Source organism: Symphalangus syndactylus, chromosome 9, assembly GCF_028878055.3.
Source record: "Symphalangus syndactylus isolate Jambi chromosome 9, NHGRI_mSymSyn1-v2.1_pri, whole genome shotgun sequence".
NCBI classification, from domain to species: domain Eukaryota; kingdom Metazoa; phylum Chordata; class Mammalia; order Primates; family Hylobatidae; genus Symphalangus; species Symphalangus syndactylus.
The window spans coordinates 23,699,311-23,727,264 of record NC_072431.2 but is presented as its reverse complement, the minus strand read 5'-3'; the positions used below and the strand labels follow the sequence as shown (position 1 = coordinate 23,727,264).

The window sequence follows — 27,954 nt, the reverse complement described above, 5'->3', positions numbered from 1 at the left end:
CTCACTGATTCCATTCGTATAAAATTCCGGAAAATGTAAACAAATCTATAGTGGCAGGCAGCAGATCTGTAGTTGCCTTGAGACAGAAAAATAGGAAGGAAAGATTACAAAAGGATATAAGAGGAAACTTTTGGGGATGAGAGATGTGTTCATGCTATGTTCGTGTCTTGATTGCGGTGATGGTTTTACAGGTGTATTTATAATATGGGTAGTTTACTGTATGTCAATTATACCTAAGGAAATCTGCTAAAAATAGATTTAACAAGAGAGACAATAGCTTGGAGATTATTTAAAAAAAGATTCTTTTAAAGGGTTTTAAGTGACTGAAGATGAATTTCTGAAATGGAGGTAATTTTGTCGAATAAATATATAAATATAAATGCTTACTCTTTATTATAGAATGTATATAATATATGTATTTTCATTACATTGCCAGCTCATGAACAGCAAACTCAGTTATGACAATAATTAAATTTTCATCATTGATATATTCCTTTCAGTCATACAAAAATTATAGCTTTACATATTTTTTAAATGTTGTAAATGAAAGTATATTTGTCAAGTAGAAGGTTATATTTTATTTAACAGTTAGCCCCAAATCATAAAACATTTCAGTTGGCAATATGCCTGAAAGACTTGCGAAACTGCTTGAGGTCAAGGGTCATGGTGTATTTCAGTTGTGCCTATTAGATAGATCGAGCCATGGCGAGAGTCACACTGTAATCCCATTATGCCATAGCTACACCTTCTTGTCAGATTCTCCCAGGGATTTATATGCATAAAGGACAAGGCCAGGTAAATGTATACTCTTTGTTACCACGAGGGTTTTTCTCCAAACTCAAGTCTTCTAGCAAGATGTGCATCACCCACTGTCTTTTTTTGTTTGTTTTGTTTTGTTTTGCCTAGGCAAGAAACAGGCTATATTGGACATCCTTTACATCTAATGTTGCATCCTCTTAGCCCACTTCTTGGTCCCAGAACTGTTGTTACAACAAACTGTAGGAAAATGCAGCCTGGGAGCAACCCATTTTAGCCGTAGTAAGACTCATTTTCTGCTAGACTTCTGTCACCATGTGGGATGGCTTTAGAAGCTGTCTGATCCATTCTGGTGTACTGAAACAAACCATTGATAAATGGGAGGTGCTATGGTTTTTGTGCCCACAAAGTCCACGTGTTGGAAACATAATCTACTGCAATAGTGTTGAGAGATGGGACCTTTAAGAAATGATTAGGTCATGAGGGGTCTGACCTTATGAATGGATTAATGCCATTATCACTGGAGTGGGTTAGTTATCCAGGAGTGGCTTCCTGATAGAAGAGTGAATTTGGCCCACTTTCCCATTGCGTGCACTCACTCTGTCTTTCTCCTTCTCTTGCCCACTCTTTGCCCTACAGCCATGGGATGATGCAGCAGGAAGGCCCTTATCAGATGCTGGCCCCTCACTCTTGAGATTCTCAGCCTCCAGAGCTATAAGTGAAAAAATTTTGGTTCACTTTAAATTACCTAATCTCAGATATTCTGTTATATCAGCACAAAACAGATTAAGACAGGACAGGAATTTGAGAATAAATACTCCCACCTTGTCTATTCAGCAGATAATTCTAAGGCACATTCTACACAGTTCTTATCCCACCTGCCCCATTGTGAAGAGAAAGAAAATCCCATAAGAAACTAGACCTCAAGAAAGAGACACCTAGGTAGAGTCAGGAAGTTAGATGAGGGAGAAGAGGAGTCTGGCATTCTCTCTAGGCTGTGCCACCATTTATATATCTTTGTATCCCTCTAATATTTAGCTAGTGTAGCTGTTTAATAAATGTTTTGAAAAAAATTAATATAAGGAGTACAGTAGGGTAAAAATAAAGGAAGTGTATTTCTAGAATATATTTAATTATAAATTATTATAGAACTAGGTGTGATGGCACATGCTTGTAGTCCCAGCTACTCAGGAGGCTGAGGCAGGAGGATCACTTGAGGCCACGAGTTTGGGCTGCAGTGCACTGTGATCATGCCTATGAACCACTGCACTCCAGCCTAGACAACAAAGCAAAACCCTATGTCTAGAAAAGAAACAATTATTAATGAACAGCCAATATATTAGCTGTCAAGAAGAAACTGCTAAAAAAAAGTTTCATTTAAAATTCAGAGACTGGAGAAACACCATGTGTAGTATTTGGCTTCTAATCAGAATTTTATTGAAATAAGCCTATTATTTCTTCTATAATGAAAATTTTTATTTACATCTTCTCTCTGCAAACAAAATGTCAGCAAGGGTTAGCAAGAGTTGATTGGAAGCAAGAGAAGGATAACAGGAGGGAACTTGAATAAATGCTGGCAAGGACTCCCCTCCTGCTGACTTTACTATTTTCAAAAAGCAAATGAAGAAGTATAGAAGTTATTTAGTGGAATGTTTAATAGTTTTTAAAGAGCTTAGTTTCAGTGTAAAAACATTGACAAGAGCTATTGACATTAATTTATGTGAATAGATGAAAATATAGTGAAACTTCTATTCACGACTATTATAAACAGTAAGTTTTATAAATATTTATTGCAAAATCTACCAAATTATAACTCTTTACAGTGCACTGTTCACTTAAATTTTACTTTCATAAAGTCACAGCACAGTCAGAGTCTGGAGTGCCTGGTATAAATGTTTAGTGAATGAATTATAGTCAGAGGAGGTCTCCCCACCATGCTGACTCTCTCTGATACCATCAGGGCTTTCCCTTTGATATTGCCATAGCTGGGGGTAGTCTAGGAGGTCCCTAAAGGAGCACCCTCCCTAGGAAGACTCCATTTTCCCATAGGAGAAGGACCTTACTAGTGTTCTGTTAATAAGAGGAAAGTGTTCACATTTGCATTAAACTGAATGCTCAACAAAGTCTTGGACAGAGTAGGTATCCTGAGGAGGTAGGTAGGGACCTTGGAAGGGATCAGGTACATCTGCATCTATTTTAGTTTCTTATCTTTGTTTTAATACTAATTATGTTCTTCTTTCTTTTCAGGACCTTAACATTTTATTATTCTTTTTTTTTTTTTCCAGAGATAGGGTCTCGCTCTGTCACCCAGGCTGGGGTGCGGTGGTACAATCATAGCTCACTGCAGCCTCAAACTCCTAGGCTCAAGCAATCCTCCCAATTCAGCCTTCCACATAGCTGGGACTACAAGCATGTGCCACCATGCCTGGCTAATACTTTTTTGTTTTTGTAGAAATGGAGTCTCACTGTGTTGCCCAGGCTGGTCTCAAACTTCTAGGCTCAAGCGATCCTCATGCCTTGGCCTACCAAAGTGCTGGGATTACAGGCATGAGCCACCTCACCCAGCCTATTTTATTCCTAAGAGACTTACCTGAAGTTTAAAAATGGTAAAATTTGCATTGATTTTTGCTATAACAATTTTAGTTTTCCTCAGGATAATGGAGATTACACCATCAACTAAAGAACAAGTTAGGAAGTTCAGGAAAGAAAGAAAACCACAAAGAAAAAAATGAATATGTTAGTGTTGGAAGATGCTCTTAAGTAGTTGTTTCCAGTTACTGGTCAGTGGGCCAACATAGGAAAGTGATAAAATTTTCACTTAACCATTGATTAGTGAGAGAGAGAGAGAGAGAAATAAAAGGAGAGCAACAAAAAGAGGAGTCGCATAATTTGAAGGTTTCTTTTTGAAGTAATCAAAATGTTCTAAAATTATATCCTGGTCATTTTTGCACAAGTCTGTAAATATACTAACTACCATTGTATTGCACATCTAACAGGTGAGTTTTACAGTATGCAAATTATAGCTCAAAGATGTTTCTTAAAAGTTAAACAACTGGGTGCGATAGCTCACACCTGTAATCCTAGCACTTTGGGAGGCCGAGGCGGGTGGATCACCTGGAGCTCCAGACCAGCATGGAAAACATGGTGAAACCCTGTCTCTACTAAAAATAAAAAATGAAAATAAAAATAAAAAGATATAGCTGGGCATGATGGTGGGCACCTGTAATCCCAGCTACTCAGGAGACTGAGGCAGGAGAATCACTTGAACCCGGGAGGTGGAGTTTGCAACGAGCCTAGACTGCGCCACTGCACTCCAGCCTGGGCAACAAGAGCAAAAACTCTGTCTCAAAAAAAAAAAAGTTAAAACAAAAAGAAACAAACATAGAACATGATAAATTGAAGTTTGCTGAGCACTGGCAAAGTACAGAAATGTGTTGTTTTTATGTCTAGAGAAATGAATGGATATTGAAGAGTTAAATAACAACAAAGGTTGCTGCCTAACAAAAGAGTTTCCACTTGTACCAGCTATTTTCTTTGTGGGAATGCTCTTCCCATTCCTCCACCCACTCCCACCCCCATATTAACAAGGCTAGCTTCTATCAGTCATAACTCAGGTTCAATATCATCTTTTTATTAAAGTCTTTTCTGAATGCTTAATCTAGAATAGCCACCAGTTTACTCTCTGTAACATACCATATTTTAATACTTGCACTGCAGTTATCACGATCTGATGTGTTTATGATTAAAAATAAATATATACATATTTATTTTGAAAATTGAAATCATATATAACAAAATAAGTTACTATCTATGTAAATATGACTTCACTATTCTGCTGTCTCTATTAACAAGAATTTATTATCCCTCCATCTTCATCAACATGATTTACTTTTCCAGGAAACTCTTACCCAAACGGACAAAAGATGCAAACAATTTTTCAAAAGAAGTTTTACTGAGATGTAATTAACATACCATAAAACTCACCCATGTTGGATATAGAAGGCAATAATAGTTGTTACAATTAAATATTTGTGCAAAAATTGCCACAGTATAATTTTAGAACATTTTGATCACACCACACAAAAATTTTGTGCCCATTTGCAGTCAATTCCCATCTCTCTCTAACAGTATGAGGCAACCATCAATCTCTTTTGGTCTCCATAGATTAGCCTATTCTGGACATTTCATATATGCAGAATCAGACAATTTGTGATCTTTTGTGTCTTCTTTCACTGAATATACTGTTTTAGAGATTCATCCATGTCAAAGCATGTATCGGCACTTCCTGCCTTTTCATTGTTAAATAGTATTCCACTTTATAGATACATTACATTTTGTTTATCCATTCATCAGTCGATGAACATTTGGGTTGTTTTCACTTTGAGACTATTATGACTAATGCTGCTATGAACATTTGTGCACAAGTCTCTGTGTGAAGACATACTCTCATTTCTCTTGGATAGATTCCTTGGATGGCTGGGTCATGTGGTAACTCTTACGTTTAACACTTGAAGAAACTACCATACTGTTTCCCAACAAGTCTGAACCATTTTTACATTCCCAGTAGTTGATACATGAGGGTATTCATTTTTCCACATCTTCATCAACACTTGCTATTTTCTGCATTTAAAAATATACATCTATTGGTTATATGCCTTATGGTATCTCTTGTTGTTCTGATTTGCATTTTCCTACGGCCTAATGACATTGAGCATCCTTTCATGTGCTGACTGACAATCTGTGTATCTTTTTTGGATAAATGTCCATGTAAACCCCTTGTCTATTTTTAAATTGAATCATTTGTCTTTTTCTTGTTGAGTTGTGAAGGATAACAAAATTTGCCACCCCAAATTACACCATTTTGGCATAAGGATTATTTTGAGCTAAAGGCAATTGAGAAGAAAGAGATACAAGGAAAGCTCTCTGCTCTTCCCCTATTTACCAAAAAGTAGGACATAAATTTGTAATTTCCTCTATCAAGAAATACAGAAGTTAATAGCTAGAGCGAACTCTAGACCTTTATCTGCTTAGGGATGTCACCAATGGAATCTGCATAACAAACCTTGTTAAAACTAGCCCTTATCTACCATTAGTTTCCCCATATTTGCCTTCCTACAACTTGCCACCCCAGAAGCTGAAAGTCCTTTTGCTTTGTCTTGTCGCTTCTATAAAAATGTATGGTTCTTTCATTAAGATGCTATGTAAGCCCAAGTTCTAACCACCCCTTCGAGTTACTCATCTTTAAGTGCTCCCACGTGTATGTGCAATGCACATATTAATAAACTCCTGTTTGTTTCTCTCTTGTTAATCTCTTTTGTCCATTTAATTTACAGGGCACCAGCCAGAGAAGGGCAGAGAGAAAAAGACTTTCTTCCCCTAAAGTTGTAAGTTCTTAATATATTCTGGATACAAGTCCCTTATCAAATTATATGATTTGGAAATATTTTCTTCCAGCCTCTAGGTTTGTCTTTTACCTTTCCTGATCATGTCATTTGAAGCATGAATGTTTTCAATATTGATGAAGTCTAATTTACCAAATGTTTCTTTTATCACTATGATTTAGTATTGAATCTAAGAAATTATTGCCTAACCCTGAGTCACAATTTACTCCTATGGTTACTTCTAAGAGCATTAAAATTTTAGCTCCTGTATTTAGGTCTACGATCCATTTTGAGTTAACTTTTGTCTGTAGTGTATGATACGCGTCCAAATTTTTGTGTGTAGTGTATGGTGGGCATCCAAATCATTTTGGCAAGTGGATAGCCAATTGTTCTAGCACCAATTATTTAAAGGACTCTTTTTTCCTCCATTGAATTGTCTTTGCACGTTTGTCAAAAGTCAATTGCCCGTAATGGCTAACACAATCTTGTTAAACAAAAATTAAGTTGGAAGACTTATACTTCCTCACATCTAAACTTACCACAAAGCTATAATAATTGAACAGTACAGTGCTGGCATGAGGACAGACATACAGATCAATGGAATAGAACTGAGAGTCTAGGAATAAACCCATATATATGTAGCTAACTGATATTTGACAAGAGTAAAAAAACCACTCAATAAAGAAAGAACAGTCTCTCCAACAAAGATATCAGGACAATTAAATAGCCACATGCAAAAGAATGAAGTTGGATCTCCACCTTGTACCATCTACAAAAATTTACTCAAAATGAATAAACTCAAGACTTAAATGTAGCAGCTAAAACTATAAAACTGTTATGAAAAAGAAATAGGGATAAATCCTTATCACCTTGAATTTGGCAATGGATTCTGAGAAATTACATCAAAAGCACAAGCAATGAAAGAAAAAATAAATTGGACTTCAAAATTTTAAAGTTTCATGCATCAAAGCACATGATAAAGAGAAAACTAAACAATGAATGGGAGAAAACAATGAATGGGGTATATATGAAATCATATATTTGATATGAGTCTACGAGTATGCAGAATACATAAAGAATTCTTAAAACTCAACAGAAAAAAATAAAAATGAGCAAAGGACTTTAATAGACACTTTTCTAAAGATATACAAATGGCCAATAAACACATGAAAAGATGCTAAACATGATTAGTTAATTAGGGAAATGCAAATCAAAACCATAATGAAGTACTGCTTCACACAATTAGGATAGCTATAATTTTTTTAAAAAAGAAAAACAAACAAAAACAAGTATTAGTAAGGATGCAGAGAATATCAGAGCCCTCACACATTGCTGGTGAGAATGTAAAATGGATCAGCCACTGTGAAAAACAGTTTGGTGATTCCTTAATAAGTTAAACATATCATTAACATATGATCAAGCAATTCCATTCCTAGGTATATATCCAAACGAATTAAAAACAGGTATTCAAACAAATACTTGTACACAAATGTTCACAGAAACACTATTAACAATTGCCAAAAGGTAGAAACCACCCAAGTGTCTATCAACTGAAGAATGGATAAACAAAATGTGATATGTCCATGTGATTAGAACATTATTCAAAGCTGGGTGTGGTGGCACATGCCTGTAATCCCAGCTACTCAAGACGCTGAGGAGAAAGGATCTTTTTTTTTGGAGGAGAGGAGGATTTAAAGTTAGTAAACTTTATTTCTTAACATATGATCCGTCAAGTTTGAGACACATTTGCAAGCAATGATACTAGCCATTTAGTCCATCCCTAAAGAACAGAGGATCTTGGAAATTTAACCCTATCAATGCAGTCCTTTTTACATTATTAAATGAAGTAAAATGGGTACCCTTGACTGATTTTTTTTAAATTTTTAAAATCTTTCTTTAGAGATGGGGTCTCACTCTGTTGCCCAGACTAGAATGCTGTGGTGCCACCATAGCTCATTGCAGCCTCCAACTCCTTGGCTCAAGCAATCCTCCTGCCTTAGCCCTCAGAGTAGCTAGGACTACAGGTGTGTGCTACCATGCCCAGTTACAAACCTCTTTTTATATAGACATATTATAAACATCTTTTCATGTCAGTATAGATCTACCGCATTCTATAATTGTATGACTGTATCATAATGTTATAATTTCTCTATTAATAATACATTGAATATACATACCTTTATTAATATGCATTTCTATTACCATCTTTACTTAACAGTCCATTATTCACTAAATCAGAGCTTCCTTCTAGTATGCCTGACTTTTTCATCTCATTCATCCCAGTCATACTTTTATTATATAACAGGGCACACAGTAGACACGAAAGATATTCTGTAAACTGGAGGGGATACAGGACATTTTTGAGAAGGTACAAAGTCCTCAGATGGGCTTAGAAAATTCACTGTGTAATCCATACATTATTCTACTCAATTTGCACATCTTTGGGTCCTTGTATATACTGCTACTGTGTCCTCGCCATCACCTAAATGTGACTCAGTCTGTTCTACTGTAATTATCTTGTGAATTTCCTTGTCCTGTACTTTTATTGTTGGTCTTCTTGCATTGATGATACAACAGCAACAACATTTTTAATTATTGTCAAAAGATTAACTTGCAATGTACAGAGTTTACTCAAAATTTTCTTCCTTAAGGAAAAACGCTACAAAAAGTCGAGAGGATACCAAATTCAAACACATAATGGCACCTCTGAGTCTATATGAAATCATGATAAAGTAGAAATAAAGCCTTTCCAAGATCGCAAGTTTAAAAAAAATGACGCAAATAGAAAATCTCCTTCACTTTTATGGCGTAGTCCTAACTTCAGGTTTTCTGTCCTATATTTCCCATAATTACTACACATGCCTCATGTTCTAATTTTTTAGTTACAGTTGAAATAAGGTTTAAACTCCAATTAGGCTTTTTTCCTTGCCAAATTGTATTATACATATTTTAAATACTACTTCTACCAAATGTTTTAACTTACTTTCTCCCAAGATATTTGCTTTTTGACAGGTGACATTTTACTGAAGGCTATTAGAGGATCAGCCTCCTATTCCCTATGTTTGCCCACATAAATGCACATGGGCTGTGGGGGTAGAGCACGGAACAGGCAAGTACCTGTAATTGTGACTATTTCTGTAGAAGAGGAGGGCCTAGGGTGAATTTCCAGTAGCCATTGTTACCCGCCTTTCACCATCTACCATAGCTTGCAAGAAAAAATTAGTATCGGTTTAGCATCATACTCCTGAAGCTGCCAAGTTCAACTCCAGCTCAGATCAGATATATGACAAATTTCAGGACAACAATGACTCATACATTTGTAGCTAAGAATTTTAAGCCCAGCAGGTTTCACACATTAAACACATACTTTAAACACAGAAATAGAAGATAGTCTTTGCTAAAATAAGTGAATAATAAGAATATGTAAGCGTGAAAATACATGGACATTCATAGAACATCTCTCTACAACTTATTAAAGGAGAGGTACGGACAGAGTCCTGGTTTACTGGTACAATTTGGCAATCAAAACAGTTCCTGAAGGAGATTAAGATGGCTGTTCCTCTTTCTAGATTATGTTTAATTTCAGCTTTATACATTTTTCAGCTTTATATATAATTTTCCATAGAATCCTTCTACCTTTTTGCTGAATTTAGCATCCCTTTCATTAATGTAGTCAATATCTGCATCATTATTATAGGGACATCTTGGGCTATATTTGTCTCATGCTTCAGTTTGCTTTTCCCAGTCTATGAGCATCCTATCAATTTCCTCTGTGGAAGGCACATATTCCACGAAGAAGGCTGCTGGATATTGGGTAGAACGCCTGTCCATAGTTTTCTCTTAGTTTTAGTTTCTATGTCAGGTTTGATCTGTTTGGTCGACCATGGTACTGGCATACCTGGGCAGCAGCATAATATGAAATTCCCAGATCAGGGTTTTTCCTCTTCTATTTCCTTCCCCATCTCAGAAGGATCACTTGAGCCCAGGGGTTCAAGACCAGCCTTGGCAACATAGTAAGATCCTATCTCAAAAAATAGAACATTATTCAGCAATAAAAAGGAATAAAGTACTGATCTATGCTACAATGCAGATGAGCCTCCAAAACATTATGTGAAGTAAAAGAAGTCAGGCACAAAAGATCACAGACTATATGACTCCATTTTTATGAAACATCCAGAATAGGTAAATCTATAAAGACAAGAAGCTGACTAGTGTTTTTCAGTGGATAAGGATGAGTGGATGGAAGTAAATGCTTGATGGTTATGGGGTTTGCTTTGGGGATGATGAAAATATATTAGAAATAGATAGAGGTAATGGTTGCACAACATTGTGAATGTACTAAGTGCCATTAAATTGTACATTTTGAAGTGGTTGATTTTTATGTTATGTGAAATTTACCTCAATACAATTTTTAAAAATCTATTGATCACAAATATAAGGGCATTTCTGGACTCTCAGTTTGATTCTACTATCTATACGTCTATTCTTATGCTACACACAAAAAAATTTATTATTCTCAAGAATTCCCTGAAAAAGTCACTTAAATGAATGTCAAACTCTTCACCTATTTAATAAATAGCATCAAATGACTATTTAATCCCAAAGACTTCAAAGATTTGCTTCAAAATCCTTGCCTTTCTGGGATCACAATTCCTAAACTATTGCATCATAATTTTTATCCAATCTTAATCAAGCCTTTATATTAAAATAAGTACCTTAAAACATCCCCCAAAACTTTATAAATATCCTGAATTTGTCTTCTCCACTATCAGGTATTACTAAAAATATCTATCAAGGGAGCACTCTCCCTCACCACAGCAAGAATAAACTCAGCCTTGTCTTATTAACAGATTGTTTTGGTGAACTTTTCAGGGAGGCTGAATTCAATGATCTTATAGGTTTTACCAAGAACCAATGAAGGGCTCCAAGGCTCTTCACGATGGCCCCAAGGCTCTGGACAGTACACTCTTCAGAAATCGTTTAAGCCTCCCATTTGTTGGGCAAAGGGTATCTCTGACCATAACAGGGAGGTAAATATTGCATTGGGCCAAGCTCTGAATACTTTTTGTTGAACTCCCAAATCTCAGCTTTATTTTTGCCTCCTAGTAATTAGGAATTAGTTTTAGGAATCTTTTCATTATCTGATAAAGTAACTTTTATCTTGGTGGAAATCTGCCTTTGTACGAATAACATTACTTGTCTTTGTCTGTCCTTGTCAAATATGTCTTTGTATCATGCCCTTAAGCAGAATGTTCCTAGAGAAACAATGGGTACAGGTCCCAATAAATGTCTGTTTTCACAAGCTGGACCTGAGGACTGAAAAGTATAGGCATTCTTCAGACAAACTCTTCCTCCTGTCACTTAAAACTTAACGTAAATTTTCCTGAGTTTTTTGTTTTGCTCTTTTGTCTGTGGATGCCTGGTTTGGTGAGAGCTTTTATTAAAACTTGTTATACAGAAGCTGCAAATTAGTGAGATTTACAGATAGAGATGGCATAGCCATTAGGCTGGGGAAATGATTCATGACATATATAAGCAATACTTTCAGCTTTAGGGCTTTTTCTCAGTCTAAACCTATATTTGCAACAACTCTGGGTTGGCTCCTGGTTTTTACATGTATTTATGCTATAACAAATTTGTGTGCTAAATTATCTATATGGCATAATTTCACCAAGTATAATTTAGAATTAGGGTGGCCATTTGATGCAATTTGACTTGAACAAAATTATTCAGTTGAGAGGTGATTTAAGGGCAAAAATGAAACAGAATCCCAAAGACCCAATGGTCTGCTTTTTTTTTTTTTTTTTTTTACTGGTTTGAGGAAGGCTTAATTCCAAAAAGAATTAATATTCAAAAATATCTTTCTTAAGAGGAAGGCAGAGGAAGAATTGAAACAGAACAGGAAAATTCCATGTGGTAATGGAAACAGAATTTTGACGATGACAATGCTGCTGGCTTTAAAGATGAAAGAAGGGACCATAAGCCAAGGAACGCAGCTCTAGAAGCTGGAGAAGGCAAGGAAACTGATTCTCCCTTAATGCTTCCAGGAGGAACAAGCCCTGCCAATATTTTGACTTGAGCCTAGGGAAACTGACTGGGGCTGGCCAGGCCTGGTGGTTCACGCCTGTAATCTCAGCACTTTGGGAGGCCGAGGTGGGTGGATCACCTGAGGTCAGGATTTGGAGACTAGCCTGGCCAACATGGTGAAACCCTGTCTCTACTAAAAATACAAAAATTAGCTGGGTGTGGTGGCACCCACCTGTAGTCCCAGCTACCTGGGAGGCTGAGGCAGGAGAACCACTTGAACTTGGGAGGTGTAGGTTGCAGTGAGCTGAGATCGCGCCCCCTACACTCCAGCCTAGGCAACAGAGCGAGGCTCTGTCTCAAACAAACAAAAAAAAGAAACAATGAAATTGATTGCCTTCTAGCCTCCAGACTATAAGAAAATAAATGTGTGGTATTATAAGCCACCAAGTTTGTAACTAATAAGAGACAAATATAGTTAGTTACCTAAAAATCTTCTACTCTATTTTTTCTAGCAATGTTATTGAGGTATAATTGACTTAAAATAAGTCATATATATATATGTATTTTTTTTTTTTTTGAGACAGAGGAGTCTCGCTCTGTCGCCCAGGCTGGAGTGCAGTGGCGCAATCTCGGCTCACTGCAAGCTCCGCCTCCCGGGTTCACGCCATTCTCCTGCCTCAGCCTCTCCGAGTAGCTGGGACTACAGGCGCCCGCCACCACGCCCGGCTAATTTTTTGTATTTTTAGTAGAGATGGGGTTTCACCGTGGTCTCGATCTCTTGACCTCGTGATCCGCCTGCCTCGGCCTCCCAAAGTGCTGGGATTACAAGCGTGAGCCACCGCGCGCGGCCAGTCATATGTATTTAATAGTACAATTTGATAAGTTTTGACATATGTAAGCACCTATGAAACCATCACCATGTATAATCAGGACACTGAATATATACATTACTCCCCCAAATTCCATTGTGCTCCTTTGTAATTTCTCCCCATTCCCCACCCAATCCCCAGGCAACCACATATCTACTTTCTATCACTATAAATTAGTTTGTATTTTCTAGAATCTTACATAAGTGAAACTATACAGTATGTATTTTTTTCTGACTTTCACTAAGCATAATTATTTTAAGATTCATTCTTGAAATATTATGTATCAATAGTTGATTTAATTTATTGTAATATTTATTGTATTGTTTATACATTTATCAGTTAGACATTTTCCATTTTTGATTATGTACAAAGTTGCTATGAACATATGTATGCAAGTCTTTGTTGGAATGACAGGATTATAAGGTAAATGTGTATTTAGCATTTTAAGAAACTAGTGAACTGTTTTCAAAAGTGGTCATATCATTTTCCATTCCCACACAATGTATGAGAATTCCAGCTCCTCTATATCCTTGCTAACATTTGATATAATCAGTCTTTTTAATTTTAGTCATTCTAATATTAGTTTAGATACTACCATTCTCCTTTTGTTACTATTTGCATGGAACAACCCTTTCCATCCTTTCACTGTTAACCTATTTGTGTCTTTGAATCTAAAGTGAGTCTTTTAGAGACAGTATATAGTTGGATCATTTTTTTTTTTTTGGTCCATTCTGCCTGTCTCTGTCTTTTGATTGGAGAATTTAATCCACCTACATTTAGAATAATCATTGATAAGGAAGGACTTATTCCTTTATTTTGCTATTTGTTTTCTATATGCCTTATAGCTTTTTTGTCCATTTCCTGCATTACTGTCTTTTGTGTTGAGTTGATATTTTGTAGTGAAATGTTTAAATTTCTTTCTCATATCATTTTGTATACATTCTTCAGCTATTTTCTTGTGGTTACCATGGGATTACATAACACCCTAAAGTTATAACACTCTAATTTGAATTTATAGCAGATTAACTTCAATAACATACACTGTTTCTTTAACAGCTCTATCCCCAACCCTTTTGTCAATGTCATAAAATTATATTTTTATACACTGTCCAAAACCATAAGCTAATAACTTTCTAACACATTAGTGTCTTAAATTACATAGAGAATAAAGCATGGAGTTGCAAACCGTGATAATCATAACAGCTTTTAGACTAATAATTGTTTATTTTTAAATGTATCAGTGTTTTAAATCATTTAGAAAAAACGAAGTTACACATTACTTTTATAACACTAGGTTTTATAATACAATTTTGATTTGACAATTTTTTTTCTTTTAGTACTTAAAAAACATAAGTGCACTGTCTTCTAGCCTCCAAAGTATATGATGATAAATCTGCTGTTAATCTTAATGTGTCCAGAATTGGTGGGTTCTTGGTCTCACTGACTTCAAGAATGAAGCTGCGGACCCTCGCGGTGAGTGTTACAGTTCTTAAAGATGGTGTGTCCGGAGTTTGTTCCTTCTGATGTTCGAACGTGTTTGGAGTTTCTTCCTTCTGGTGGGTTCATGGTCTCGCTGGCTTCAGGAGTGAAGCTGCAGACCTTCGTAGTGAGTGTTACAGCTCTTAAGGCCGCGCGTCTGGAGTTGTTCGTTCCTCCCATTCGGAGTTGTTCATTCCTTCCAGTGGCTTCATGGTCTCGCTGGCCTCAGGAGTGAAGTTGCAGACCTTTGCAGTGAATGTTACAGCTCATAAAGGCAGTGCAGACCCCAAGAGTGAGCAGCAGCAAGATTTCTTGCAAAGAGTGAAAGAACAAAGCTTCCACAGCGTGGAAGGGGACACGAGCTGGTTGCCCCTGCTGGCTTGGGCAGCCTGCTTTTATTCCCTTCTCTGGCCCCACTCACATCCTGCTGATTGGTCCATTTTACAGAGAGCTGATTAGTCCGTTTCACAGAGAGCTGATTGTTCCATTTTGACAGGGTGCTGATTGGTGCATTTACAATCCCTGAGCTAGACACAGAGTGCTGATTGGTGTATTTACAATCCTTTAGCTAGACATAAAGGTTCTCCAAGTCCCCACTAGATTAGCTAGACACAGAGCACTGATTGGTGCGTTTACAAACCTTGAACTAGAGACAGGGTGCTGATTGATGTGTTTACAAACCTTGAGCTAGACACAGAGTGCTGATTGGTGTATTTACAATCCTTTAGCTAGACATAAAGGTTCTCCAAGTCCCCACCAGATTAGCTAGCTACAGAGTGCTGATTGGTGCATCCACGAACCCCAAGCTAGACACAGAGTGCCCATTGGTGCATACAGAATCCTCCAGCTAGACATAAAATTTCTCCAAGTCCCCACCCAACTCAGGAGCCCAGCTGGCTTCGCTTAGTGGATCCCGCCCCAGGGCCACAGGTGGAACTGCCCGCCATTCCTGCGCTGCACACCTGCACTCCTCAGCCCTTGGGCGGTCAATGGGACCGGATGCCGTGGAGCAGGGGGTGGTGCCCGTCTGGGAGGCTGGGGCCGCATGGGAGCCCACCACTGGGGGGTGGGGGTGGGAGTGGGGATGGGGGGGGCTCAGGCATGGTGGGCTGCAGATCCGAGCCCTGCCCCGCGGGGAGGCAGCCGAGATCCAGCGAGAATTGGAGTGCGGCGCTGGTGGGCCAGCACTGCTGGGGGACCCAGCACCCCCTCTGCAGCTGCTGGCCAGGGTGCTAAGCCCCTCACTGCCCAGGGCAGGCGGTGCTGGCCAGCAGCTCTGAGTGTGGGGCCTGCCAAGCCCACGCCCACCCAGAACTCGCACTGGCCTGCAAGCGCCCCACGCAGCCTGGGTTCCTGCCCACACCTCTCCCTCCACACCTCCCTGCAAGCAGAGGGAGCCGGCTCCAGCCTCAGCCAGCCCAGAGAAGGGCTCCCACAGTGCAGCGGCCGGCTAAAGGGCTCCTCAAGCATGGCCAGAGCGGACGCAGAGGCCGAGGAGGCACTGAGAGCGAGCGGGGGCTACCAGCACGTTGTCACCTCTCATTATGACCCCTTGTGACAAGTCACTTCTCTCTTGCAGCTTTCAAAATTCTCTTTGTGTTTGTCTTCCAACATTTTGATGATAATATCTTGGTGTGGGTCTCTGAGTTCATCATACATTGAGCTTGTTGAGCTTCTTGGATGTTTATATTCATATCGTCCATCAAATTTGGGAAGTTTTTAGCCACTACTTTTTTAAATATTCTCTCTTTCTTTTTCTTTCTCTTCTTTTTCTAGGAATACCATAATGCCTGTGTTGTTTAGCTTTATGGTGTCACATAGGTCTCTTGGGCTCAGTTCTGTTTTCTTCAATCTTTTTCTTTCTGTTTCTCAAACTCAGTAATTTTCATTGTTCTATTTTCAAGTTCACTGATTCTTTCTCCTGCCTGCCCAAATCTGCCTTTGAATACTTCTAGTGAATTTTTTCATTTCAGTGACTATAATTTTCAGCTCCATGATTTGTTTTCTTTTTAGGCTTTTTATTTCTTTAATGATTTTTCCATTTTGTTCAGACATCATTTTGTTGACTGTCATTTCTTCCTTTAGTTCTTTGAGCATCTTTAAGACAGTTGTTTTAAAGTCTTTGTCTGTCTAGTAGATCTGCCATCCAGTCTTTTTCAAAGATACTTTATTGTTTTTTTCCCTTTGAAAAGACCATACTTTCCTGTTTCTTTGTATGCTTTGTGATTTTTTTGTTGTTGCTGAAAACTGTGTATTTGCATCTAATAATGTCGTACCTTTGGAAATCAGGTTCTCTCCCTTCCCTAGGTTTTGCTGGTGTTTTGGGTTTTATTATTATTTTTGTTGCTGTTATTGTTATAGGTTGTGTCTGTGCTGAGGATCAGCCTGAGGTTTAAACTTGAGGCCTTCTCTGGTCTTTGTTGAGCCTGCACCTTCACCTGGGCATGTGTGGTGACTTTCTAATTTTCCTTACACATGCAGTTGCTTTTGAATGTCCTAGTCTTCAATGTCTCGCTTCCATAAGGAGAGACAGAGAAAAATAACAGGAGAGAAAAGGCTCTGCCTCTTTAAACCTCCTGGATATTACTTTAGCCAGAGAAGTGGGAGGGTTTGCAACAAGGGAGTTAGTGCAACCGTAATGACCACCACCTCTTTTCCTATACCTCTGGGATCAGATGCAGCAATTGATGATCACAGCACAGATCCCCAATATTTGTAGGACATGGTCCTTTTTGCCTATTCTGGTTCCTGCAAGCTGTGTGCAAGCTGCTCCAGAAACATATTCACAGTTGCCCACCATTGGGCTGAAGGGTGGGATTGTTATTTAAAATAACATTATGAAACTACATGCTAACATAAATATTTGTGTTTTCTAAAACAAAAATAATTTAGTGAGATGACATTGTTTTACCTTTATGTAAATCTCTCTGATGAATAATTTAATATAAAATCACTGGATGGGCTGGGCACGGTGGCTCATACCTGTAATCCAAGGCCAAGGCAGGCAGATCACAACGTCAGGAGATCGAGACCATCCTGGCTAACACAGTGAAACCCCGTCTCTACTAAAAATACAAAAAAATTAGCGGGGTGTGGTAGTGGGTGCCTGTAGTCCCAACCACTAGGGAGGCTGAGGCAGGAGAATCACTCAAACCCGGGAGGCGGAGGTTGCAGTGAGCTCAGATCATGCCGCTGCACTCCAGCCTGGGTAGCAGAGCGAGACTCCATCTCAAAAAAAAAAGAAGAAAAAAAAAAATCACTGGATTTTCATATCAGTTTCTGCATTCAGTCTGTTGCAATATCACACCCCATGCAGCCTCTGGAAAACTCTATTGTACACTTGTGAGAGAATACAAGTGAAAAAGCAAACGGTCTTAGTATTATTTTGAAAATAGTTTGACTTCATGAACCACATTTTGAAAATTGTTGATCTAATTCATCCTTCAGTCTAGTACTAAAAAGTCGTCTCTGTACTAATATTAACAAAGCCTCTACCTAAAACTAGATGATATCTGAGGTTCTTTATCAAACTAACATCCTACAGTTCTATAGATGAACAAGCAAATTTCTCACAAAAAAACAAACTTTGCTATTAGCTAATTGTTTTAGATTAATATTAGTTTTCTTATCACTGCTCCTGTCTCTGCTGGGTGTGTGAATTGAAATATTGTAATGGAAAAAGAACAAGCTTTGTGTCCAACCAAACAAGCTGTAGTTAAAATACCAGTTCTGCCTACTGTGGCCTTGGACAAATTATTTAATCTTATTAAGCCCTAGTTTCATCACCTACTTTGTCAAGATGAAGTAAATCAACATTTAGTTTTAGCACAGTGTTTTGAATGTAGACAGCATTAAACAAATGTTAGTTTCCTTTATTTGTTTCCAATCATATACCTTTTATTAGTTAACCTCACCTATAGGAAGACTCATTGCCCCATTATGACCACAGTAGGAAGGCTAAAGTTTAATATCTATTACTGTACAATACCTAAGAAGTGAGTCAATTTGGAAATACTAGACTTGCAAACCCAAACAGTTTAAAAAATTGTACAGGGGTTAAATAGCAAACATTACATCAAACTGCCCTGAAATTCTGACTATTTCGGCTACAAATATGACCTATTAGAGCTAGTTTATTAGCTCTTTCTATAAACATGGATTAACTCAAATCACTACCAAAGTGGAAAGTAGACAGCAGGTCATTGAGGAACGTATCATATGTTCTGAAGGGCAGAGAAAAGGAATATGAGGCTAAGATCCACCTGGGAGGAGAGTTCCTTTGTGACTTTCAGTGGCTCACATGCCTAAGGATACTGGACATGGAATACCAGATGCCATTGACAGGAGAGGGAAGGGGATGTTAACTGTATGTCTTACCCATTTGCCTAATTATAATTACCATTAAATGTCCTGTCACTTAGAGTTCACAAGAAACCTGTCAGGTAGTTATTATTATTTACATCTGATTAATGTGTAGTGAAGCTCAGAAGATTGGGTACTTCATACTTAGCTAGTAAGTAAAACAGCTAGTATTTAAACCTCAGCCTGTTTTGCTTTCAAGTTCGCCTCTTAACATTGCACTACTTACTATCCTTGAAAAATGTTTCCTAAAGAATGGCCCTAAGGGTTGAAGCTAAACTTTGAGCAAGTGCCTGCTTCCTAAGTGATGATTCTATGCCCTAGACCTTTGTGAGAAATTGAAGTTTTCTTTCACCCCCAACAAAACACTCAGGTAAGAATTGGGCTTATTATAACTGAGTCACTTTATCAATTCAGTTGCGGAGTCATTTTCTGCGAGTATTCTGGGAGCGATTAAAAAATCAAAGTACACAAAATAAACTGAAAACAGTTTTGATTGCCAGCAATTGTATCCAAGAATGTTAAAGATTCAGTTCAAGCATGTTGTTCATTACTTGATTTATTCTGGGTGGCATTACCAATGTGTGTTCCTGCATTTGGAGTTACTCTTAACTGTAAAGAGGCTCTGATTTCTATGTAAACACTTCAGGCCAAAAGACAGCAATTTTAAAAAGCAATCCAGACAATCATTTGTTTGAAACACCAACTTAGAGAGGAGTAATGTTAACATAAACATACCACATCTTTGACCTATATTAAAACACATGTCTCATATTGGCTACAAGCAAACTTTGAGTCCTTTGTAAAATCCATACAGTTACCCAGCAGATATGATGTCATTCCAAATCACTGTGGTTACTATATAGCTACTTATTATCCAAACAACCCTGAAACAAAAGACTTGAAACTGGCTGTTTTGGATGCTGCTCCCTGCTGCCAGGGGGAGGTGTGTTTAACTTACAAGACACTGAACAGCAGTTAGATGAACACTTTAGATCAAAAGATGCAAGTAAATAGACAATGAAGAAAAGACTTCTGTTTGATAGCAGACAACCTACTTCTCCAAAAATGTATTTTAATTCAAGTTCAAAAATTGACATAAAAAGACTGGTCAGGCAAATGAATGTAAGAAACATATTAGTAAACACATGAATGAAATTGTGCTCCAAAGAGTTAAAGAAACCAATAAATAACAGACATCCTTGAATTTGAAGGATAGTCAATAATAAAAAGAAACAACTTGCTGAAAAGCTGAAACTCCCTCTACTTGAGGGATTTTTAAAAACTGGATGAAACAATTAATGAAACTGTTGGAAACAATGTGGCCAACTGGAGTTTGCACAGAGCAAGTTTGTTGATGTCACAGCCTGAATTTCTACCACATTTCATATTAACTCCCCCAAAATTTGCACCTGTGACCCATGAGGAGGCACAAAGGGATAACTGGGCGTGCCTGAGGACTTTCCAGACCTCCCCTTTTCTTCCACCAATAACCTAATAGTCTCAAAATCACCCCCTAAACCTTTTCTAATAAAAGTAAAGCCAACACAGAGAGACAGCTTTGAGCTGGAATCGTGTCTTCTTGTGAGTTGACATATAACAAAAAGCTTTTGTCTTCTCAAAAGCCCAGTGTCATTGTATATTGGCTTTTAGTGCATCAGGCAGCAAGCCTTTTTTGCTTGATAAAATGAATACAACTCCATTCAGAAACATATTAGCACTGATGACAGCATAGCAGAAGCTTGGCAAATTATTATTAATCATGGGGTCATACACTATAATGGTCATGTACTTATTTCGTATGATATTATCATTATGTCTTCTACACAAGAGGTGATCAACAATATGGGCTATGGCTGGGGGCAGTGGTTCACACCTGTAATCTCAGCACTTTTGAAGGCTGAGGCAGGAGGCTCACTTGAACCCAGGAATTCAAGACCAGCCTGGGCAAAATAGTGAGATTCCCCCATCTCTACAAAAATTAAAAAAAAAATTAGCTGGGCATAGCAGTGCATGCCTGTGGCCCCAGCTACTTGAAAAGCTGAAATGAGAGGATCACTGGAGCCCAGGTGGTTGAGACTGCAGTGAGCCATGATCATATCCCTACACTTGCAACCTGAGTGACAGAACACGATCCTGTCTCAACAATTAATAATAATAATGATAATATAGGCTAATTTATTTTGGAATCATGAGATGAAAATTTTGTAGCATTAATGCCATAATTAGAAATACTAAGTATATTCCAAAGTATTCAAATATTGCTGAGAATCATAGAGGAAGCCTAAGTAACAGATAAGGATAGTGAGCACAGAGAGGGGAAGAAGAAAAAAAGACCATTAAAGGAGGAAGTAAAAAACAAACCTGAGGTAAATACGGGAGCAGTAACAAGATCATGAGTAGAGTAGGAATGATTAAGATATAAAGTCAATTGGGGAGAAGAGAATTACCTCTGTTTCATGCTTTTACATTCTTGTTAGAGGTTAGTGAACTAGAAGTTTGGGGATAGAGTCCTACAGTGGCCTGTATTCTGAGGAGTAACTGATTGTGACATATTTTATGTGAGCCACATAAAATGCAGGTGTGAGCCACTGCACCCGGCCTCAAAGTACACTTCTTATAGTATGACTCTATTAGGGCTCTGAGTAGCAGAAAACTTAATTAAAAACTTTCATTCTAAGATCTCAGGGATGGTCTCTAATCAAGGCAACAGATAAGTGAGGGGTTATCAGATACCGGGCAGAGTATTAACAGGTATTGCTGAGGAGACAGGCTAGAGAGAAAGCTAGAAATTTATCCTCAAAGTGGAAGATAAAAGAAAAGTGAACAGACATTCAGGGATGGATCTGCCTTAAGTATGAGTCAAGTATCTGCTTCAAATGTGGGTAGTGGCTGAGGGTAAAAAAAAATCTGATTCATCTGAAAGGCAGGAAGGGTTACCAGAAGTTCAATATGGCTAACATAGGGGAGGAATGAGTTCCTGTAAAGGACAATTTAGTCCAAAAGTGTATACTAATTCTAGTGGGTGCTAATTTAAGAATGAGCGCCAGGTTTATCAGCTTCACAGTATAAGACAGCATTGTTATTTCTCTAATTAAAGAATACCATACCTTCTTATTTGCATGTCTTTGGGGGTTCAATAGCCGTAACTCTGGAGGCAATGGTTTAGGGGGCAAAGCAACACAACTTTGGATAGCCTCCTAACAGGATGGATGTACCCTAACTCATTCAATTATCTTCCTCTTGATAGTTGTTTCCAGTTAGCAACCACTATAAGTAGTGCTTCAAAAAGCACTAGCATGCTTATTTCTATAGGAGAATCCCAAAGTTGAGAAAAGCCTGAGTTACTTTCCAAGAGTTGTAGCAATGTATGCTCCGGTGGATAAGAGTGCACACTTGGCCAGGCGCGGTGGCTCACGCCTGTAATCCTAGCACTTTGGGAGGTCGAGGCGGGCAGATCACGAGGTCAGGAGTTTGAGACCAGACTGACCAACATGGTGAAACCCCATCTCTACTAAAAAAATACAAAAATTAGCCGGGCGTGGTGGCACATGCCTGTAATCCCAGCTACTCAGGAGGCTGAGGCAGGAGAATTGCTTAAATCTGGGAGGCGGAGGTTGCAGTGAGCCAAGATCACGCCACTGCACTCCAGCCTGGGTGACAGAGCAAGACTCTGTCTCAAAAAAAAAAAAAATGGCGTGAACCTGGGAGGCGGAGCTTGCAGTGAGCCGAGATCGCGCTACTGCACTCCAGCCTGGGCGACAGAGCGAGACTCCGTCTCAAAAAAAAAAAAAAAAAAAAAAAAGAGTGTACATTTTACCACCACACCCTCCCAGTGTGGGATATTGTGAATTGTTTTAATTTTTGCTAATCCAATAAAGTTGGTATTTGGTTGCTTGATTTGTATTCCCAAAAGTGAGGTAGTACAGTTGAGTATTTTTTGTGTCTTGTCCTCTTTCATTTCCTTTTCAATGAATTAACTTGTTCATTTCTTCTGCCCATTTTTATTGCTTTTTGAAAACAATTATAAAAGTTTTTACATTAGAATTGTTAACCTAGTGTCCTGTTTTATAAATATTTTATCATTGTCTCTCATTTATCTTTCAATGTGTCATGGTGACTTTTGCTGTTCAAATATTTTAAACTTCAACATAATGAAACGCACTCATCTTTTATTTTATGGCTTCTAGGATTCCTGTCTTGCTCTGTCACCCAGGCTGGAGTGCAGTGGTGCACAGCTCACTGCAACCTCCAACTCTTGGGCTCAAGGGATCCTCCCACCTCAGCCTCCTGAGTAGCTGGGACTACAGGTGCACACCACCACACCCAGCTACATTTTTTAAAAAAATTGTTTTTCATAGAGCCAGCAGTCTCACTATGTTGCCCAGGCTGGTCTCAAACTCCTGGCTTGAAGTGCTCTTCCCACCTTGGCTTTCTCAAAGTGCGAGGATTACAGGCAAGAGCTACTGCACCTGGCCCTGCCTTGTTTAAGAAGTCTCTTCTACCCTAAAGTCACGGTTATCGTTCTAAACTTCTCCCCAATATACTTTTGTTTTATTTTTTAAAATTTCAATCTTTAATGCTTCCAGAATTTATTTTGGTATATCACAAAAGGTACAGGCCTAACTTTATATCTTCCATATAGCTAGCCAGTTATTTCCAGTTCTTGTTAATTTATGAATGAACCCATCCTTTTCCTGAAATGGAAATATCACCTTTATAATATATTAATATTCTCTATATAGTTTCATTTTTCTGGGTTCTCTTTTTCTTTTTTGTGCTAATACTATATTTTTTGTCTGATTTTTTTTTTGGCTATTCTTTGTAGCAGCTTTGTGGTAAGTTTTTACTCTCTAGTAAGACAAATTGTCTACTCCTGACCTCTGTTTTCTTTTTCTAATATGTCTTAACAATTCTTACATAATAATTTTCCTATATGAACATTGAAATCACTTATGTTCTCAAATTATATTTTAAAGTAGCAGGTTCTATATCTTTCTTTAAAGAAAATTTCTTTAAAACTGTATTTAAAATTTAAAAATTATTTTAAATTAAATTCAATTCTAATTTGATTTTGTGAATTTTCTTTAAAATTTATTTCTACGCATTTTTTCATTTTTGTTACTCACGTTGGTTGTGGTAAAAACCTTTTAGAGTAGATTATAGGAACTCTTCTGCCAAAGCAGTTTATGTTGTTTCTTCCATGTAAAATTGATGACCTTTGGTCCCAGGAGTGTTTTTGTTTTGTTTTCTGCTGTATATGGATTGAATAGGAAGAGGAAAGCAGGAAAGAGAGGTTACATTAGCTATGACTAAAATTTTCTAAGAATTCAGTTCTCAGCTAGTTCACATTACTGAGGGATTATCAGAGACTGAATAAAATTCTTAGTTTTATTCTTCATTTTTTGCAGCATGTATTAAGTGGAATACTTATATCAATTTCACTCAATTTAAAATGCTTATAAGCTCTCAGAATGCCCGGTCTGATGGCCAGGTTTGTTAGATTTAAGTACATCCTGTAATGAATATTTTCTTTCAAAAGTCCTTAAGTTGTGGCCGGGCACGGTGGCTCACTCCTGTAATCCCAGCCCTTTGGGAGGCTGAGGCAGGAGAATGGCGTGAACTCAGGAGGCGGAGCTTGCAGTGAGCGGAGATCGCGCCTCTGCATTCCAGCCTGGACAGCAGAGCGAGACTCCGTCTCAAAAAAAAAAAAAGCCCTTAAGTTGTATTTACTCAGGCTCTTTGATTTAGTCAGTGGGTATTTACTGAAGATCTTTTTTATTCACGAAATGCTGTAACATTACTTGAATATTGTTTGTATTCAAAATCACCTATACTCACTCTGGGTGAAAAAAAAAGAACAACATTTTAATTAGCACAAATAACCAGATAGTCCACTCAGTGAACACCAGCCCTAGACAATTAATACAATTAAGCCTGGCTAATCTTATGGAAAAAAATGTGAATGACTTTACAGGGCTCTCCACCACTGATGAGAACTGAATCTCATTATTCCAAGTGATGGCCAGGCTGCGGGGTGATAATGACTTTGACAACATTTTAGCGGAAGAAATTGAAGAATTAATTAAGGGTTGTAGAGAAGGACTGACCAAGGAGAACTCAGGGGACAAACTAATTAAAAAAAAAAAAAAAAAAAAAAACCTTGCTCACAGAGTTGTATAAAGAAAATCATATATATATAATCTTTTGGGTGGCTTTTCCAGGGCATTTTTAACTTTTGTATACAGGTCAACTTGAGAATTTAATTCCTGTGAAGGATAAGACTTAATGGTGGGAAGGTGCCAAGAATTATGAAAGACATAGGAAAATACATGACATAGTTTCTGCCTTCAAGAAACTTCAAGGAGCAATATATTTAATGGGGTCATATTAGATATGTGGAACACAAAATAATACAATATATCATGAATGACAAAATGTGTGGTCAAATCATTATATGTAATTGTAGAAAGAACTGCTGAATGAATGAATGGACATAGACTATCCAAACATTAGAAATTTATACGCTTATTAAACCTGATTTTGTATCTAGAATGTATTCAATTTCTAACAATCTTCCTTAAAGAACAAAATTGCAAAATTTAAAAAAAGCTTATTATCTTAAAAATTCAACTGGTGATAAAGTGAAAGGTAAAAGTTCTCCATCTCTTCCTACTCTTATTTACCAGCCCGCTCCCAGAGATGTTTACAGCTTAGGTATCCATCCCAAAACTTTGTATACCATATACACACACATACTTTAAAACAAGGATACTACAGTCCTTCTTAAACTTTTTTCAGTATTTCATTTCAGTACCCGCTGATCTACTTCATTACTTTTAGTGCCCTCAGTGTCAGTATATCAGATGCTAAAGTATCATAACTCACATGTATTTAACCCCTTCCTTATGTGTAGACACAGCTTATTTTCTATCTTCCACTGTTAAAAACACTACATCAGTTAATAGCTTTACACACCCCCTGTGTCAGATTACCTGTAGCATAGGTTCCCAGAAATCTAGTAAACCTTTCAAACGGTTTTTTTTTTTTTTTTTTTTTGAGAGTCTCGCTCTGTCTCCCAGGCTGGAGTGCAGTGGCGCGATCTCTGCTCATTGCAAGCTCCGCCTCCCGGGTTCACACCATTCTCCTGCCTCAGCCTCCCAAGTAGCTAGGACTACAGGCGCCCGCCATCACGCCCATCTAATTTTTTGTACATTTAGTAGAGACGGGGTTTCACCATGTTAGCCAGGATGGTCTCGATCTCCTGACCTCGTGATCCACCCGCCTCGGCCTCCCAAAGTGCTGGGATTACAGGCGTGAGCCACCGCGCCCGGCCTTCAAACTGTATTTTTGACAAAGGCTAAAGGTATGCTGTCATGGTTTGGTTTGTACTGACCCGTTTAGGTAATTCAATGTTATTAGATGTGAGGATGATCTGGTGGCAACATCAATCACAGCCATAAAGGTCAGAGTTATTTAGTGCCCCTCACCCCCTAGCATTTCCAGTCCTTCCTTTAGTTTCTGGAAGCTCCCAGATGTCTCTTCAGAAGCTTAAGACGTTTTGGATCAAAGATATACTGTGGTCCTCCATAAAGGAAAAGATACTGTTGTTTCAATAATCTCATGGGACAATACTTAATAACCTCGTAAAGTGAGCCGTTATCAGAGGGGGAAAATAAAATTTATTGCCTTCTAACACCATCAAATAGTTTATTTGAGACCAGGAATTGGTCCGACCACTTATTTTCAACTTTTGGCTGAATATGGGTGAACTTGGCTTTTTGTTTTCCCCAAACCCAGGACAGAAAGAAATTAAAAGCCCTGACTGTGCCGGGTTAGGACTGAGAGGCCCAGGAAAGGCTGCACTAAGTACCTGGAGGGTTTGTTTTTTTCCTTCTTGCTGCTGCTGCTGTCTCCTCGAGGATGAAGGGAAAGATAAAACCCTCCTGCCTCCGTTCGTGCTAAAATTCGCCCCATTCCTCGAAGGTGACGAAACTTCAGCACACCTCTGTCCATTTTGGAAACAAGAGGATCCCCTCAAGAGCAAATAGGCGGAAACAATGACCCCGCGCCCGGAGTTTTTCTGAGCTCCTAAATAGGGAGAGAGACCCGACAAAACAAACAAGCGAAGGCAACACAGCCAGGTTAGCACCGAGCAGCAGGGTGGGAGCGCCAGACGGGCGGGAGTGCACGGGCTCTTCTCCACAGCCAGCGCCTCCGCGGGTCCCACCCCCTCGAGGGCGGGGCCGACCGCTCTTTCCGGGTTTGCGAGCGGAAGTGGGCGAATTTGAATCCTGTGGGCCGTTGGATGTGGCTGCTAGCGGTCGGCGTGCCCCGACGTAGAGCAGGCCGGGAAAAGTGGCACTGACGCTCTGGAACTTCTGCCCAGCTCTCCTTGGTGAGTAAATAGGGAACGGGAAGACGCAGAGCGTTCCAGAGAGAGAAGCAGGACCGTGGGGTGGGAGAGGATGTCAGGAGGCCGGACGGCGCAGCGGGGGCCTCGCAGTGCTTTTGGGGACGTCTGGTGCTGGGGCCCGGCCTGGAGACCGGGAATTCGGGGCACTGGGGGCGTTTGCTGGACCAGCGCTCTCGACGGTTGCGCACGCTAGCCAGCTCTGTGTTGAGGATTCCGAGGCCCTGCCTGTCCCCCGCGAGTAAACCTTGTTTATACGCATCCTCCGTGGCCTTTTTTAACCCGTAGTTTATTACTTCCACCAATTCGGCTCGAATGCTGAAGCTTCAACAGTAGTTAAATCTCACTGTGAAAGCGTTGCCACGTTTAAACAAATCTCTTTTTATGAAAGATGGAAGGTTGGGGCAGGTTTAGAATGAAAAGATGCTCTACGTGGCTCCGCGTTCCTCTTGAGAGAGATACCCGGGCAACCTTGATTAACTCTGGACTGCAGGGAAGTGACAGTCTTTGAAATGCCTGGGTGGGATTTAAACTGAAATTCGAGTATCCTTTGTATTTAAAACCCGGATATTTTTCTTTCACGGTTGACATTTTTCTTGTACCGCAAAAATCCGAGACTCTTATTTAAACCGGCTATAGTAACAGCGGTGGTGATTCACTAGGGTCTTAG

At 38.8% G+C, this 27,954-nt stretch overlaps 1 protein-coding gene and 1 long non-coding RNA gene across 6 annotated transcripts in view; one reads left to right on the top strand and one right to left on the bottom strand.

Annotated features, from left to right (window-relative positions):
* LOC134737491 (uncharacterized) lies at positions 1 to 27,123 on the bottom strand. Its single transcript, XR_010122461.1, has 4 exons — positions 26,745 to 27,123; positions 24,001 to 24,125; positions 1,356 to 1,468; positions 1 to 76 (listed from the first exon to the last, which is right to left on the bottom strand). It is a non-coding gene; the product is annotated as an uncharacterized lncRNA (long non-coding RNA).
* G2E3 (G2/M-phase specific E3 ubiquitin protein ligase) overlaps positions 27,032 to 27,954 on the top strand; it is a 57,902-nt gene continuing 56,979 nt past the window's right edge. The window contains exon 1 of one of the 5 annotated variants that reach the window (XM_055291606.2): positions 27,032 to 27,269. The gene's annotated coding sequence lies outside the window, so the exon portion shown is untranslated. The remainder of the gene's footprint in view (positions 27,270 to 27,954) is intronic. The other 4 variants (XM_055291608.2, XM_063645921.1, XM_063645923.1 and 1 more) reach the window with 4 other exon arrangements.